The sequence below is a fragment of the Pristis pectinata genome, chromosome 26 (genome assembly GCF_009764475.1).
Source record: "Pristis pectinata isolate sPriPec2 chromosome 26, sPriPec2.1.pri, whole genome shotgun sequence".
Taxonomy (NCBI): Eukaryota; Metazoa; Chordata; class Chondrichthyes; order Rhinopristiformes; family Pristidae; genus Pristis; species Pristis pectinata.
Window position 1 is genome coordinate 23,968,143 of NC_067430.1, and position 17,983 is coordinate 23,986,125.

A 17,983-nucleotide genomic window follows, 5' to 3' on the forward strand; every position below is an offset into this window, starting at 1 on the left:
AATATTCCTCATTATGCATTAGGACATTGCAGAGTTTGGTTTCTAGATTTTCTCAGTTACAATTGTGACTGCATTTAAATTACTCTCTGTACTTTGAAACAATATATAACTGCATGTCTTTTTTAAATGAGAGAAGAAAATCTGATTAGTGAGAAGGGGTGCATTTTGTTCAAACCCCTTTCTTTGCAAACACTCTACTTGATTAAATATCCACTTGAAAACAATGTTTGGTCAGATTAGTCCTCGGGTTAATTATCTGTTTTCTGCGTGGCTTGGTATTTCCCTTGTGATTTTGATCATGGCTCCAAGCTTGCTATCAACTCATTAAAAATTGAAGCTCCCTTCTCCAAGTATTTGGTGACAATTCATTATTAGGGAAAAAAGATACCTTCAAATTAGGTCATTAGAGAAGAAAGCTGTGCAAAGTTGGGGGCAAAACAAATGCAGAGAGCAAGAGTGATTACTGAGGGAAAATAAAAGATAAGGCAAACAATTAGATATTTCTTTTTAAAGTTTAATTAAACCTATAACATATCAAGCTCCTTTCAACAGCCCAGCAGTTTGGTGGGGGTGGGGTCAGTGGGAAGAGTTCCTACTCTTATTGCTGTGGTTGGGAAGGTTGTGGGTTCAAATCCATCTCTTAAGATTTGTGCAGAAAAACCAGCTGTCCTGGAGCACTGGGCTATCTTGGACAAGATCTTAGACTAAGGCCCTGTCCACTGTCAGGGGGACGTAAAAAAAATCTTGTGATCTCATTTCAAAGGAGAGCATGGGGATGATCTCCAATCTCCTTGCCAGCAATTACCCCTCTTTCAACATCTTTAAATCTGATTATTAAATTGCTGTTTTGTGGGAGCTAGCAGTCCACAAATTGACTGCTGTATTTTGTACATTACCACAGTGCCAGCTCTTCAATTATTTTTAAAAACAGTAAAACATAAATGTATTTCAACAACTAAGGCACATTTTGAAAGGGATTTGAAATGTGCTATATAAACCCAAGTCTTTCTTTCTCTCTGCATTTACTTTAGTCATTGGCCTGAAATGCTAACTGTTTCTCTCCACAGATGCTGCCTGACCTGCTGAGTATCTCGAGCATTTTCCGTTTTTATTTAGATGTCCACCATCTGTAATTGTGTGCTTTTTGATCAATGCTAACCTAGTATATTTGTCATAAATAAGCAACACCTATTGTGTGATTAAGCTGGAGAGGGTGTGGAAAAGATTCACAGGAATGCTGCCAAGATTGGTGGGCTTGAGTTACAAGGAGGGATTGGATAGACTGGGACAATTTTCCCCAGAGCAAAGGAAGCTGATGAGGGAACTTATAGAGATGTATAAAATTATAAGGGGCATAGCTAAGGTAGATAGTTATTGTCCTTTTCCCAGGGTAGGGGAGTCTAAAACGAGAGGGCACAGGTTTAAGGTGAGAGGAGAAGTGAAGGGCAAGTTTTCCACACAGAGGGCGATGGGTATATGGAACGAGCTGCCAGAGGAGGTAGTAGAGGCGGGTACAATTACAATGTTTATAAGAATTTGGACAGGTACATGGATAAGTAAGGTTTAGAGGGATATCGGCCAAATGCAGGCAAATGGGACTAGCTGAGGAAGGCACTTTAGATGACTTGGGCTGAAGGGCCTATTTCTGTGCTGTATAACTCTGTGAACCAATGGGGAAAATGTCATACTAAGCAGCATGGAACAACAGCTATTTGCCCTACAAACATATGATAGTGAGTGGACCTTTTAAGTGAGAGTGAAGGTGTAACCGTGTCTACTTATTGGGCCAAATCACACCTCATGTTCACCTCCCCATGCAATCCCCACAGCTACATTAACCTCACACAGCCTCTACAGGTCCAGTTGGGCTGGAGGTCTTGTTTACAGCAATCGCCACTGCCAACCAGGCCTCAGGTGAGGGGTGTAGAAGCCCCACCCCCTCCAAATCACCCTCATGGCTCTTAACTGTCTCTACATTTCTCTGATAATCAGAGACATTCAATAAAGTTAAGGTAGATTTAAATAAATAGTGGCAAATTAAAATTGGTAAATTTATTTAAAAGCAAATTTAACTGATAGAAGTTCAGTATAACATTAATATTAATAAAGTAAAGGAAACAACGCAAGCCACAAACCTTCATTAACCCTTTCCATTCAGCTCAGTGACTTGATTGGGGCTGAGCTGTGGCCAGCTTAGAGCAAAGGGGGCAAATAAATGTATCTGGCCTCTGCACAACTGAGATCCCCCCGTGGACTCAGTCGGTGTGGTGGAGGAGGTGACTCGCGGACATGCTAGCCCAGAATACGCTGACACGTGTGTTAATGTTTGTCAGTTGTTCTCTCTGGATCTGCTGGAAGAAAAGGAGCACAATCTGGGCCATGTGAAGGATCCCACTGCGCCAATCACATAACAGCAGAGAGCATCTTTCATGGTCTACTCAGTATTCTTCATTCAACTAAAGTACAGGTTGCTCTGTGAGTCTGTTTATATCAGTCCTACCACAGCCAAATTGGAGTAATCCCTAGATGTCCATGCCTATCTCTCTCTAGTGCCAACTGTGACTCGGTAAGTCACACATTTGCATTTGAACCAGAGCGTTTTGGCCAGATTGCCATCTGCAGGTGAGACAATAACCAAGAAGATGTAATGGATCCCATCAAGAAGGGCTGGGTGTCCGAGCCAATATTTATCCCTTGGTTAACGTCATTGTCACGTGGCTGCTCGTGGGATCGTGGGGACTGCTCTGCACAAAATGGCTGCTGTGGAATGACTTGAGACATTGAGGCAACCTTTTGTGGCAGGAATCTGCTGCTGTATTAGATGGGAAAAATGATTATCTCTTTCCAGTATTTTGAGCAACAGATGGCTTTAATAAGGATAACAGATTTATTTACATAATACCTTCTCTCAGAATGTCCCAAAGCAACTTATACTCAATGAAGTACATTTAGAGTGAGTATTCATTGGGTACAATTGGGACATTCTGATGAAAGGCATTATATAAGGAATGGTCTTTCTTCCTTATTAAATCAAGCACAGAAAAAATTGGCCTTCTTTAACAATCTAATATAGTACAGCACATCCTTGTCACTGAGAGAAATGTTGTCTCAGTTCCACAAATAATTCTACTGCAGAAACAAATAGAAAGCAAACAATGCAAGTGTTTTAAACAGGGTCCTGTGTGAATATTCAGTCACAGCAGTTTCACTGTTTGTATTGTGCAATGGATGATGACTACATTGTAGGCATTGGTTTAGTTAGTAAAGCACTAATTGTATCAAGGATGTAGTTGTGGTGGTCATCAACACTATCTACTTGCATCTAGAAAAAGGCACTCTGCAAAGGTGGACCAGCTACTTCCCAAGAACTTGAGAGGGTAATGAGGAGAAGTCATAGTTGAAGATGTAAGGTAGCAAGCTCTTGAGAGTGATAAAGAGATGTAACAAAGTGTTGGCCTTAGGGAGGGAGTTCCATAGCTTTGAGTTCTCCATCATGTGATGGGGAAGAAGAAAAGGCACCAGAACTTGGAGCAATGAAATCCACGTGAGGGACTTTTGCAAAGGTGGGTTGGACTCCAGAGCAATAACTAGGATGCGAAAATTCAATGAGCTGGGGTGGGGATAAGCACTGTTGGTTGGTGAGGATAGGATGGATGGCTGAGAGGGGTAAGTTGTCTGAGCATCTTAGTTGAGCTTCCAATAAATGGCGAGTGAAAGTTAACAAGGAGAGCACTGAAGTCACAAAGGCAAATGATAGGGATGCTACTCAGCATTTGTCTCTATTGGCTGCTTCAAGCAGACCAACCCAGCCTCTCTAAGGCAGTCCTCCCCTCCTGCCCTTCCACAGGCGCCACCATCCATCTCAATACCTCATCCAAGTTGCCATTCTTTACATGGCAAGCAGTACAATATGCGGTGGTAGACCATTCAACCATGAGGACACCTCTGCAGAGCTTCACTATTCCTTACCCAGTTTCCAGATGAAAGAAAGATCTGCGTTGTGTCGCACCTTCCACAACACCAGAATTTCCAGAGCATTATGAGCTACTGAAATAAACTTTGGAATCACTGTTGAAATATTGGAAACCTGCCAGCCAATGCATGCACAGCAAGCTCCCACAAATGCAGTATGATAATGACCATACAATCTGTTTATGGAAGGTCAGGTGACCAAGACACCAGAGGTACACCCTTGTCCTTCTTTGAGAAGTGCAGTAGAATCTTTTACGTCTCCTGCTGCCAGCCCGTGAAGTTTAATGTCTCAGCTATCAGATGGCACCCCCAACAGTACAGCACTGCTCCAAGGGGTCAGCTGGGAGTAATGTGCCTGAGCTTCACAGTGGGACACAACCTACAGACTTCTGACCCTGGGGCAGGCGGAGGCGCTGCAGTGGAATGAAGTGGTATTCCTGACAGCTTTTTGTCCCCCATCCTTCAGACCCCTGGCTCATGTCACCACGCAGCACTGTCCAGAGATCAAACAGGGAGGTTTCCCGACTCCAGTGGTCTTGTCTGCAGTGGTCAGGTGACTTCTCAACTGCGACATGAAGGGACACCGATCGATCTTCTTTGAGATCTTTTCAGAAAAGTCGTTTCAGGCATTTAACAGATGTTCAACTTCCAAAAGACATCCAGTACTTTGTAAACATTCATATTAATTTGTTGTTACTGGGCCTTTGTTCCCTACTCTCTGAACCTGGTTTCTACATGTTTAGCCATCAATGAGGTTTAGCAAGCTCAGAGACAATAATCTAACCATTACTTATTGTTCAGTATATAAAGAATAAAACCCACACACAGAAACAGAGGAACTCGATTGGGCAGTGACAGTGAATGATGTCATTTTCATTTCAGCTGATAGGTTTATATAATTTATTAAAGGTCATGGTAACAGTAGAAGCTAGCCAGAGTGTAGGTGGTGTGTCAGGTATCAACTCTGGGCTACAGTGCAATCCTCATACTTGGGGTAGCATCTGTATCTTCTTGGCCGTGCTTATGCAACCTCAGGTAAGTAGAATGTTTCATTTTTCAAGCCTGCTCTTTGTTTCAACCTGGCCGTTGCTTATATTTGATGTGGAGATATCTGTCTCTGAGTTCTGTTAGATTAGAGACAGCTTAAAAAGGAAAAAAAATGTATCTTAAATAGGAGTCAGAAATTTCCAGCCCATCCAACTGAAATCTTTGTCCTTACTCCCAATTTTGCTTTGTCATTCAAAGACATCCCCAGTAACATTAGGCTTCAGAGGAAATTTTGTTTCATATTTAGTAGATTTTCTTTGGCCAACAGGACATGTTTCAGTTAGGATATCAGCAAAGACTGCAGTTAATGAGAGGCATTACTTTCTGCTGCTTCATGTAATGCCCCATGTTTATCTAAAATTTCTCTATCATACTGTTATTAGTCAGAATTTTAGCCTTTGGACTCTCAGCATTCAATTATTTTACCAAAGTTTGTGGAATTTGATTGAATAAGTCGCTCCATTTAACAAACTGCATGTTGGAGTAAAAATGAGGATTGTGTGTGCTTTTGAGTGGGGAATGACTTTAGTTGATCTGGGTTTATTGGAGGACCTTTCCTTCATTTAAGTGGGCATAAAAATGGAAAGGGATTAAGAGACAGAGGTGGCATTCTGAGTGTGTGCAGTCTCAGCTGAGGACGTGAGGCTCAACCAAAATTAGGCCTTTCTACCCCACCCCGCCCCGCCCTGCCCCGCCCCGCCCCGCCCCATGCCCATGAGAATCAGGCACCTAGAAATGCCTCATGGATCCCCTGTCATAGCCTGATGCAGCAATAGTTTGTAAAAGGGAACTTCCAGTTAGGCTGCATGCAGTGGTGAAAGTAACTTACCTTTCTAAGTGTGAGTTTCTTACAAATGACCTCACACAAAGATTAGGCTCTTTTCACTCATCTGTTTCGAATTTGGTCCAAGATACTAACGCAGGACACATTACAAGTTGGCACAATCTCCCAGCACAGAATATCCGCTTAACATGTCATGTTGTACACTTATGTACCAATGTGTTTCATGTGAACAGCTCATTCTTACTGGAACTTGTGGGTTATAGTGGATCGACATTGAATTTACAGCCACTTCAGCATCCTACCTTGAACGTGACACCTGGCTGGAGGCCTCTTTAATAGATGTATCCGCAGGTGTATGCAAATTGTCCTTCAAAATCAGGTTCCCTATTGTAAAAGCTGATTGTGCAGTGGCCCTGAACACTGACTAAAGAATAAAATGCAGTCAGGCAGGTGACAAGCTGTCACTCCCACTCCTGATAATGTTGGCTTATTGGAATGGTTTTAACATCTAGTCTGTTTGTTTTTCCTTATCTGCATTTGCTATAAAATCAAGGCCATGCATTCAAGTTATAACCTTTCCACAGAGGAAGGTGAGGTGAAGAGGAGTGAAGGTTTGGCCTACAATGTACTGCCTGAGAGAAGAAGGGAGATAAATTTAATCGCTACTCTCAAAAGGGAATTTGATTGATGCTTGAAACCATTTGCTGGGGTATGTGGAGAAAAGATTGGGAAAGATATAATGTGAAAACAATACTGTTAAGCAGGTTGAGAGCCCAAAGTGCCTGATCACAGGATAAAATAGTGACCCATATATCTAACTATTATCCTTGTTACCCTTTTGATCAGATTGTAAAACTGGGACAGAATTACTTCAACCTATTGGTATCGCTGCGCCATTTTATAAACAATCCCTATAACTGGACCAAAGATGAGGAGAAGGGACAGCCACACATTTGATTCACTCTCTCTTTGGGTCACTAACCTCACTTTAAATACAGGAGCTCCTCAGGTTACAGATGACCTCAATTACAGAAATCCAACTCTACGCAAATTCTCCCATACATTTTTAAAGCTTTTTTACAAGATGGTAACAACAAAATATTTTGTGGCATTCATTAATGACTGGATACAGTATTTATTCCATTAGTTTAATTATGGGTAGTGTTAGGGTAATTATTCAATGAAATGCAAGATTTATGGCAAGTGTATGTAAAGTGATGCGATATGGGTTACGATAGAAAATGAATGTTTCTGAAATCAGCTTACAGACAGTTCTCAGGAACATAACCCTTACGAAACAGATAACTGAAAAGAGCCTAATCTTTGTGTGAGGTCATTTTTAAGAAACTCACCAGCCAATGCCACTTAGAAATGTAAGTTACTTTCACCACTGCATTCAGCCTAACTGCAAATTCCCTTTTACAAATTATTGTTGCATCGAACTATGACAGGGGACTGCTTGTGTTTGGTATCCCGGTGACGGGACAAGGTTGTGTTTATGTCTATCAGTCCTCACACTGGATGTAAAAGTTCCTTGGTACCAACGTGAAGCAGAGTAGGGGACCGATTACCTGGTCAATGATCTTGTTGCTATTTGAGGGAGCTTGTTGTGTGAAAATTGGCTTCTATGTTTCCCACATTATCGCAGAGGTTAGACTTCTATTGTACTCCACTGATTGTAACATGCTTTGGACATTCTGAGATCATGAAAGGCATTGTATAGATCTTTTTTTTAACCTGCTTCCTCTTTTCAGTTTATTGTTTTGCTGGGGAGATCTGGATATAGTGGAGGAGACAGCTGTATTTGTTTTCACACACAAAGCCACGCTTGATGATTTAACCCTTTGAATGCTGCTTATTCTGCATGCAATAGAGCTTTTCATCAGCCTTGACCTTTAGAAAGGGATTGGCTCTGATACTGTATATTTAAATAAAGGGAATACTATGAGCAGGTTTGTTTCTGCTTCCCCTGAAAACGTCCCCTGAGCTATCCTCGGTGGTCACTGTGGATTAGTCCTGATGCTTGGCACTGGAGCAGCGGGGGGATAATCAGCCCCCAGCCCATTTCTGTCTTTGCTCCTTGCCCACACACATGCTCATTCTGTGGAACTCATCACACAGTGATCCAAGTTGTGCTTGTCGGGATGACCAATGAAAAACTGCAACCAGTTTAGCTGAGGCACCAGTTTCATTCAAACCCTTTTGAAATCAATAGGCTTTGCACCCATTTCACATCAGAAAAATAGGCAAAGACATTTCAATATCCAACCCATCTCTCACTGGGAGCTTGCATTAACATATTGGAATAGATGTAGAATGCAAGAAGTTGGCTCGTTGGTTTTCTGGCTTCCAGCTGGAAAAGGTCCAATGTGAAGCTATCAGGTTTATCTCAACAAGCCCCTAGTGAACAAAACCAAACTGAAAATCATGTTTCTGTTTGTGGGATATGCTCTCCAATCCAGGCAGCATCCTGGTAAATCTCTTCTGCACCTTCTGTAAAGGTTCCACATCCTTCCTGTAATGAGGCGACCAGAACTGAACACAATACTCCAAGTGTGGTCTGACCAGAGTTCTATAGAGCTGCAACATCACCTCACGGCTCTTGAACTCAATACCCCGACTAATGAAGGCCAACACTCCATACACCTCTATTTGAGAAATAGCTTAGGAATTCACCACTGTTAAATCATAGTAGCATTAATGATTTAAGATAAGATCTTTATTAGTCACATGTGCATCGAAACACACAGTGAAATACATCTTTTTGCGTAGAGCGTTCTGGGGGCAGCCCGCAAGTGTCGCCACACTTCCGGCGCCAACATATTATGCTCACAACTTCCTAACCCGTACATCTTTGGAACGTGGGAGGAAACCGGAGCACCCGGAGGAAACCCACGCGGACACTGGGAGAACGTACAAACTCCTTACAGACGTTGGCCGGAATTGAACCTGGATCTCTGGCACTGTAAAGCATTATGCTGACCGCTACACTGCCGTGCCTGCCCCCATATTTTATCTGTCAGGGGTCTGATTGAACCCAAAACCACAGGTAACATCAGGAATGGAGGCAGCTCCAGTTTTTCCATCCAGAGAGCTGCCTCCAGTACTTGAAGGCCATTCAGCCCTTCAAGCTTTCCCAAGCATTCGTTCCATTTATTAGCCTTAGCTGCACAGTCCCTCCAAGATCTGACAAAAGTCTGTCAGTCTTGGAAGCTCCAGACGTCAGCCGGCATCCACAACGTTCCATGAGAGCAGCGTTCCAGAGTTCTCCCAGTCTTTGTGGAAAACTACCTGTTGGTTTCCCTCCAAAAAGGCTGACTGGTGGCCCAGCAGTGCGGCAGGTAGTGCTGCTGCCTCCCGACCCCAGTCACCCAGCTTTAATCTTGACTTCTGGTCCCGGTGTAGTTTGCGAGTTCTCCCTGCGGATTTCCCTTGGGTGCTTCATTTCCTCCGACTCCCCAAAGGAGGCACTGATAAATTGATCGGCTCCTGTAAATTACCCCTGGTGGGAGAATCGGAGGTGGACTGTGGGAGGGAATTAGTTACAGGGGAATGGGTGTGATGGGGTTACTCTGAGAGCTGGCATAGACTCAATGGGCCAAATGGCCTCCTTCTCTGCCTTAAGGAAATATCTACAATGTTAAGTGAATGACTCCTTTATTCTTGATTCTATGGAAATAATTCTTCTGTACTTATACCAACAAAATCATTTTAGTATTTTAAACAACTCCATCAAATCATCCTTCAATCTTCTAATCCCAAGGGAATACAAGTCAAGTTTATGAAGTGGTTCATTAGGGTTGAGCTCAGTGATCTGTATCAGCTGTGTCACCATTCTGATCCGACCTTTCTCACTACTCATCCCTTCCATCACAGTCCAACAATTTTTCCTTCTCCTGACAGTCGCCGTGGTCTGAGAATGAGACTAGCTGACCTTGTAATGGTCCTTCGTTCCCTTCTCCAACCTCATCCTTTCCCACTCACTGCAAGGTATGTTTTTTGCTAATTTATCTGCAGCGGTAATCGTCACAACAGCCACCTCCAGCATCTTGACTGCATTAGAGGTGTCTCTGGGCTAAACCCTTTGCTACAAGCCAAAAGTAAGGAGGAAGCCGCAGCAACAAAGATTTACGCCTCGTATCTGACCTGCACCATGAGAGGTGTGCATTGTGGCCACTGCGTGACACACTATCTGATCTTTGTTGCTCATTTTCCTCTGCATGCAAAGGAGTTTGTGGTGTTTGCAACAGAGGCCAGGGCCCGCAAGGTCAATGGTTGGGTGGGGAGGGGAGTGACGGACGGGGGGTGGGGACAGAGGTTGGACGGTAGGACCTCCCAGTTGGAGCCCAGTGTGTTGGTTTGGACTGCAAGGGTTCAGTGGGAAGCAGGAGGGTATTGTGGAGGGGAGATACCATTCAGACAACAGGGGCCCTATCGGCATGGAGACTGACCTCAGGCTGAACTTCTTTCCCACTTCTGCTCCATTGCCAACAGTATCTATTTTCATTTTTGCAATATGACCTGACTCTGTGCTGGTCATTCTCAAATTTCTTACAATATAGGAGGCCATTCACCCGATCAAATCCGTGTCATCTCTCCGAGCTATCCCATCAATCCAATTCCCCCACTTATTTCCTTGCAACCTCTTCTCTCCCACATGCCCATCAACTCCACCCCCCCCCCCCCGATTCTCCTGCCCATCACCTACACTGGGGGTAATTTACAGCAGCCAGTTAACATTCCAACCAGCACGTGGGAGGAAACTGGAGCACCCGGGGGAAACCCAGAGGATCACAGGGAGAACGTGCAAACTCCACACACAGTGGCACCGAAACTGTGAGGCAGCAGCACCACCTGGTGCTCACGGTGCTCACGGATTGGATGGTCACCAACTCTCATTCGTTCCTCTATCAGTCCAAGCCCTATGTTTCATACCCTACTATTGCTGACCTCCTCCTCCTCTCCGCAGGCTCAAGCCCAACCAGACTGCTGTGGCTGGTGGTATTCCCTCGCTCATCCCTCCCCTCAGCTGGATCCACTGATATCACATGCATTGATGAATCATTGTCACCCTCACTTTTAAGGGCTTCTGCTCTTACCCTGACCTACTGCAGTGAACCACTTCCACCACACATTCTGCCACCCACTCTTTTTATTTCCTGTTCATCCTCCATGACAGATGTTCTTTACCTTTTAACTCCCATTCCCTCTGGAACTCTCCCAAAAATCCTCTGCCTTGACTCCCCTCCTTCCGAAGACTAAATGAGATCATTAAATCTTTTGTGCGAGCTCGACCCCTAGTTCACACCACCTGAGCCTCTCCCTCCCACTGAATCTTCCACTTCGCTGACTATCTCTGAGAATCTGGCAGCAATGATCCTGAAGCCTCCTCTGGGTGAGTGAGGTAAGACTGGTGGGACATTGCAAAACAACTGGGATTTAGGACCGACAGTTTTATTGCATCTCATTGAACCCTTTCTACGGCGGCTTTTAAAGGATGTCATTGGCTAGGTGCTTGGACCATGTGATATATCATGTGATTTTTGTTTTCTCAGTTTGCAGTGCGAATCTATAGTAATTAATTCATGAATATTTAATCCATATGCTAATTAACTTCAATTAATTCTTTGCTTGAAACTTGTCCTCTCCTGAGGCCTTAATCATATAAATTATACTGTCATGTATTTGATTGCTATTACCAAACACATGAGGCACCTTTTCACAGTGTGCAATGGGACACTGCTTTATGAGCTTATATTCTCGGCCAAAATTTTGCTCTCTGACATAAAATTGCCTCCTCTGCTTTATATATTGTGGGAGAGGAAACACTGAAAGAAGGAATATTTTAGAAATGTAATTTGCATATTTGTAATAATAACTGTAACATTGGCAGTAACCATCCGAATGCCAGTAACTTTGCACCAGTGTTTGATTTGTGCAGGAAGGAGCTAGTATTTTTGCAGATATACCATGTTACATCTTAAACCTCAGTGAGTGAATCTGGACTCGTGCACAGACTCCATACATTGTGAACAGCTCTGGGGAGATTTCAAAATTTGTTTAGACACACCTTTGGTTCCCTCCCCAGCTTCCTCATAGTTTGCTGATCAGGCAGGGTAACCGACTGGAGTTATACTGTAAGTTACACTTCTGTCATGGGAAGAGATTATCAAGTGAACAGAGGAAAAGGTTCAAGGATGTGCTTGAAGCATCCTTGAAGAAATGCAAGATTCCTACTGACTCCTGGGAATCTCAGGCCCATGACGGCTCAAAGTGGAGAAGGAGCATTTGAGATAGTATCGAGAACCTTGAGTCCATGCATTGGGAGCACACAGAAGCCCGGTGTAATTGGTGGAAGGACTGTAGCACCTCACAAGTTACCTGTCCTGTCAGATACCTCCTGCCCCGTTTGTGAAAGAGTCTGCACTTCCTACATTGACATTGTCAGCTGCCTTTGAACTTACAAAACCGAAGTGGAAACAAGTCATCCTTGATCCCGAGGGACCACCTCAGGAGGTTTCTGGCAGGTCAAATTCTGACTGCAGTTGTACTGCCACTTTATCATTGTTAGACTGGAGCTTACTTGAGCAGCAGTGCAGAAGCTGCAGCATTAAGACACACCTTACAGGTTAGAGATGCTGAAGCAAGGAAGTGGTGTGCTGGCTTGGATAGGATACAGTTCCACCAGGGAGTTCTTGATCCCTGAAGCCTTTGGTCCCCTAAGGGGAGAAAGGACTGGGATTTCTATTAGCACCTATCAGTTCACCTCAAAATAATTTGCAGCCAATGAAGTAGTTCTGCAGAATAATTGGTGTTGTGATGTAGGAAACATGGTGACCAATTGTGCACAGCAAGATTCCAGAAGCAAATACAGTAATAGTCAATCAGTTTGAATGATGTTGATTGAAATGTAACTATTGTCAAGACCCAGGGGTTTGCACTCTCATTGTTTTTGAAAATTGTGCCAGGTGATCTTTTACTTGCACCTGAGAGAGAGGTGGGACCTTAGTTTAATGTCACATTCAAATATCACCTCCAGCTGCCCAGCACTCGTTCACTCCTACACCAGGGTGTTAACCGAGATTTTTGTGCTTAGCCCTCTGAAGTGTGACTTGAACTCAATAACCATATGACTGATATACAAAAATGCAACCTACTGAGTTTATTTGTACTCATTTTCTGGGGATCCTATCATTGCTGACCCTTGAACTGCCTTGTTGAACCACCGCAGTACTTTTGGTGAAAGTACTCTCACAGTTGGGGAGGGAGTTCCAAGATTCATCTCCAGTAATGATGATGGAAAGGTGATGTATTTCCAAATCGGGATGGTGTGTATTTTGGAAGTATACTGTATCAATTCTGCTGAAGGATCCTCGACCTGAAGCATCAACTGTTTCCTGCTGAGATTTTTCTAGCATTTTCTGACCTGTTCTTGTAACTACATATTTTTATGGCTGATCGAGTTGAGTTGCTGGTCAATGGTGATCTCCAGGATGTTGATAGTGGAGGACCTGATGATGGTAATGCCATTGAATATCAAGGATTAGGTGGTTAGATTCTCCTTTGTTGGAGGTAGTGACTGCCTGACACTTTTGTGGCACAGATTTCACTCATCAGTTCAAACCTAAAGGTTGTTTAAGTCTTGCTGCATGCCGACGCTGACTCGTTCATTTGTTAAGAGTTGCAAATAGAGTTGAATGTTGTACAATCTTTAGCAACTGTTCTAACCTTATGATTGAAGGAAAGTCATTGATGAAGCAGCTGAAGATTGTTGGGGCTAGGACACTGCACCATGAAACTCCTGCAGTGATATCCTGGCGTAAGAGTGATTGGCCTCCAATAATCACAACCATCTTCCTTTGTGTTAGGTATGGCTCCAATGCCAGGCATTGGAGGGTTTTCCCCTTGATGCCACATTCGGTCAAAGGCAGTCACTCTCCCTTCACCCCTGGAATTTGGCCCTTTGCTCCAAGGCTGTGATGAGATCTGGAGCCAAGTAGTCTGGTGAAACCCAAACTGGTCATCGCTGAGCAGGTGACTGCTGAGTACATGCCACTTGAGACCACTGTCGATGACATCACTTTCCTGATGATGCAGAGTAGACTGAATCAGTTGGACCTAACCCGATTGATTTTGAGCTGCTCTTTGTAAACTTGCTATAGCTGGGGAATTACCCACATTATTGAGTGGATGCCAGTGTTGTGACTGTACTGGTACGGCTAGGCTCTAGACACTGCTTGTTCTGGAGTGCAGGGTCTTCAGGACCACACCTGGAGTGTTGTTCTCAGCCCTTCCTTGATATGGCGCGGAGTGAAGCAAATCAGCTGAAGATCGGCATCTGACCTGGTGGGGACCACAGGAAGCAGCAAGGATGTTTTATTTAGTCAGCTCTTCTGGCTGTACATGGTTGCAAATGCTTCTGCCTTGTCTTTGTCCATATCCAGGCATATTTCAAAACTTGCTCAGATATTCCTGTCCCCTACACACTCCATGGGAGGAAATTTGACATCTATGTTTGAAACAGCTTTGTATGTTGTTGTTCATGCAGTTAATAAATGGCTTTATTAACTAATAAAGCCATTCAATTGTCCAGAAGGTAGCTCACTAATTACCTGGAGAAGGTAGTAGTGAGCTACCTTCTGGACAATTGAATGGCTTTATTAGTTAATGTCCTTGAATGGTATGAGAAACCAGATGGAGATTTTAAGAAAAAGCATGGAGTATTACAGTTAACATTCGTAGTATTGGAGTTCTCTACCCCATAGGGTTGTGGAGGCCAGATCATTAATGGTATTTAAAGAGGAGGTAGATAAGGAAATTGAGGGCTGGCACAGAATAGGAGATGTGGCCTGGGGTAGATCAACCATGATCATATTGGATGGCAGGGCAGGCTTGAGGTGCTGAATGGCCTACTCCTGCTGCTATTTTCTTATGTTCCTATCTTCTAAATTCTTAGCTGCTTTGGTTGGATGTAAAGCCATACCTACAGAATAATAGTCTGGGATTACAGAGCCATAACATAACCACTACACTTCACTCAGACCTCCTGTACTGTGTTACTCAGAAAGTGCTTGCCAGAAGAGAATGTGATGATCGTGGGTACAGTCCAACACTGAACCACAAGCCATGCAAGAACAGTTATCAATTGAGGGGCAATGTGATCAGCAGGGTTCTTGGCCCGTTGTCAGTTTTCAAAGCAGGATAGAAGGATAGCAAGACAAGAGATTGAAGGGTAAACAATATTGGTCCTGGTCCCAGTCCTGGTGTGTGTACCTTACATGATAGTGGGATATATTTTAGAAACTTACTGGGTTCCACATTCAAGAGTTTCGAATAATGAGAGGGGATGTCATTGAAACCACCAAAATTCTTACATTGCTTGACAGGGTAGATATAGAGGTGACATTTTCTCTTCTGGAGATGTCCAGAAGCAGGGTTCACAGTCTCAAAATAAGGGGTTAGCCATTTGAGACAGATGAAAAGAAACTTCTTCATCCAGAGGGTAGCAGATCCTTGAAATAAGCATGAAGGGTTGGCTATGGAATGATTTGAAGAAAGGATCAACAGATTTGTGGATTTTGAAGGAATCAAAGGATTTGGGATTGGTGCAGGAAAGTGGTGCTGAGGTTAAAGGTTCTACTGAATGGCAGGGCAGGCAGGGAGGCCCAAGTGGCCGACCCTTTCCCAGACCAAGATTCTAAAGCTGAGCTTGTAAGAATGCAGAAAAGATCTACAGGACTCAAGGGACCAGGTTATAGGGAGAGGTTGGGCAGGCTGGGACTTTATTCCTTGGAGCCTAGGAGACTGAGGGGTGACCTTATAGAGGTGTATTAAATCATGAGGGGCATGGCTAGGGTGAGTACACACAATCTTTTTCCCAGGGTTGAGGAATCAAGAACTAGAGGGACAGGTTTAAGGTGAGAGTGGAAAGATCTAATAGGCAACTTTTTCACACAGAGGGCGGTGGGTATATGGAATGAGCTTCCAGAGAAGGTGGTTGAAGCAGATACAATAACGACATTTAAAAGATAGTTAGATGGATACAAGGATAGGAAAGGTTTAGAGGAATATGTGTCGAGCTGAGATGGGCATCTTGGCCGTCATGGACGAGTAGGGCTGAAGGGCCTGTATGACTCTATGACTTTACATCAGATAGTTTTCTGATTTTGTTAATCGCATGGACAATTTCAACCCAGAGGACACAAAGGGGCACACGAGATGTGTGAAGCTTAATAGTTGCAAAGCAGTAACACCTCTTTCGTCTAGGTTTATATAATGTATTTATTTGTCATGGTGGCTCTCCTCCTGGGGCTTTTTATTTGCCACCAATTTTCAGGCATTGCCGCTGTGGGGCCACAAGGGAATGTTGCTTTTTTCCATTGAGAGGCAAAAGTTCTGAAATCTTCCCCACATTTCTCTCTGACTTGCAGTGTTTTTCTGAGACAGTTAATCTCTAAATTGCAACTAGGTGGTTTTGCAATGATTGAGTTGTATGTGCATTGGATTAGGATTTTGTTCAACCTTTTATTTTTGTTTCCTTTTTATTTATTAAAGTTTGTAGATTTGTATTGTATCTAGAAATGAGGAAATAGTTAGTAGTTGTTCCCTTCCAGATGACTTTGGGTTTAACATATCAGGGTACAATATAACCAAAACATTCTCCCTCCCGAGGCTTAGGATGTACAATTCGCATCTCCTGACTTTTTGTGGACATGATATGCTGATAATTGGGATAAAGGGAGTGGAACAATGGAGTTCAAGTTGGTTGGTTACATCCTATTCCAAAGTTGGTTTAACATCTGTGTTTTTTGATGGAGCTTCCCCATTTCTGGTGATCAATTGTCAAACTGTACAAATACAGAGAAGTAAACTATATTATCTCAGTGAGATCTACCCTGCATTCGCCCTTTGATTCCAATTCCCTGCATGACTTGTTCCACTATCTAACAGCTTTAAAAAATTGGTTTCTCATGAACACTCTTTACTGATTTATTATGGTCACGTTTTATTTGTTTCCTACTGAGTCTTCTCAGATGGGATGCTAACTTGTCTGATGCTGCTGGATCCAGTGGGCCTAGAAATTAGTCACAAAGAGTTACAGAATGGAAACAGGTCCTTTCGTCCACCAAGTCCATGCCAACCACCCATTTACACTAATTCTACATTAATCCCACTTTTTTGTTCTCCCCACATTGTCATCAGTGCTCCCCAGAATCTACCACTCGCCTATGCGCTAGGGTCAATTTACAGGAGCCAACTAACCTACCAACCTGCACATTTTTTGGGATGTGGAAGGGAAACCCATGCAGCCACAGGGAGAACTCCACAAGAACAGCACCAGAGGTCAGGATTGAACCTGTGTCTCTGGTGTTGTGAGGCAGCCGTTCTACGAGCTACACCACAGTGTCACCCAGTCCCCACTTCATCAATGAGGAGATATCAGAATTGGTTGAAAGGGCTTTTTCCAGAAGTGGTAATCTTGATTAGTGACGTAAATGCTATGTGTGAATACAGAAACCAACTTGAAACTAGGGTAATGGCCCTTTGCATATGCGCGATATATTTTCTTCTCTATAATCCTGCTTTCATTTCAAGAATGAAAGCTCAAACAATGGAGTACAAGGCAAGTGAACAGGTGGAAGGAGAACGAGCCAGAAATCGCTTTGGCAGAGCAAGCTCCTTTTGTTCTTCCCAGGATAATCCTAAAGAAAGGTCTGGCTGCTATAAAAGCATCTAAAAGAGGAGACTGTAACACAAAAGCAGGTCCTCCAAAATAAATGCTAACTGAAATTCCATAATAAACAGAAAATGACAATCCCAGCAAACACACCTTGGTCAAATCATTAGGAATACCACATATAATCTTGAAGCCCTGGCCATACCTCATTGACCCTTCTCTGGTATGGTGCTGCTGATGAGGGAGTCAATCTTCTTCCATTTGCCCTGTTACTTGGGGCTTTCAGTATTCATGAGCTGTCACTTCTAAAGAGTATCAGGGTAGTGTGGTTATGTATTGCCCTAGCAGTCGTGATTTGAAATGTTGCTATGGTCATTTAAGAAATTGAATTTAGTAATCCAACTTGCTAATGACTTCCTTCAGGTTGAAGAAATCTGTTTCAGGTGTAAGGTTGAGATGTCTCCATACTCTTGAATCTACAGGATCTTCAGGAAAGGGAACCT

General features: G+C 43.4%; 1 protein-coding gene across 1 annotated transcript in view; it reads left to right on the forward strand.

Annotated features, from left to right (window-relative positions):
- espn (espin) overlaps positions 1–17,983 on the forward strand; it is a 126,105-nt gene that overhangs the window by 55,884 nt on the left and 52,238 nt on the right. The window lies entirely within an intron of this gene.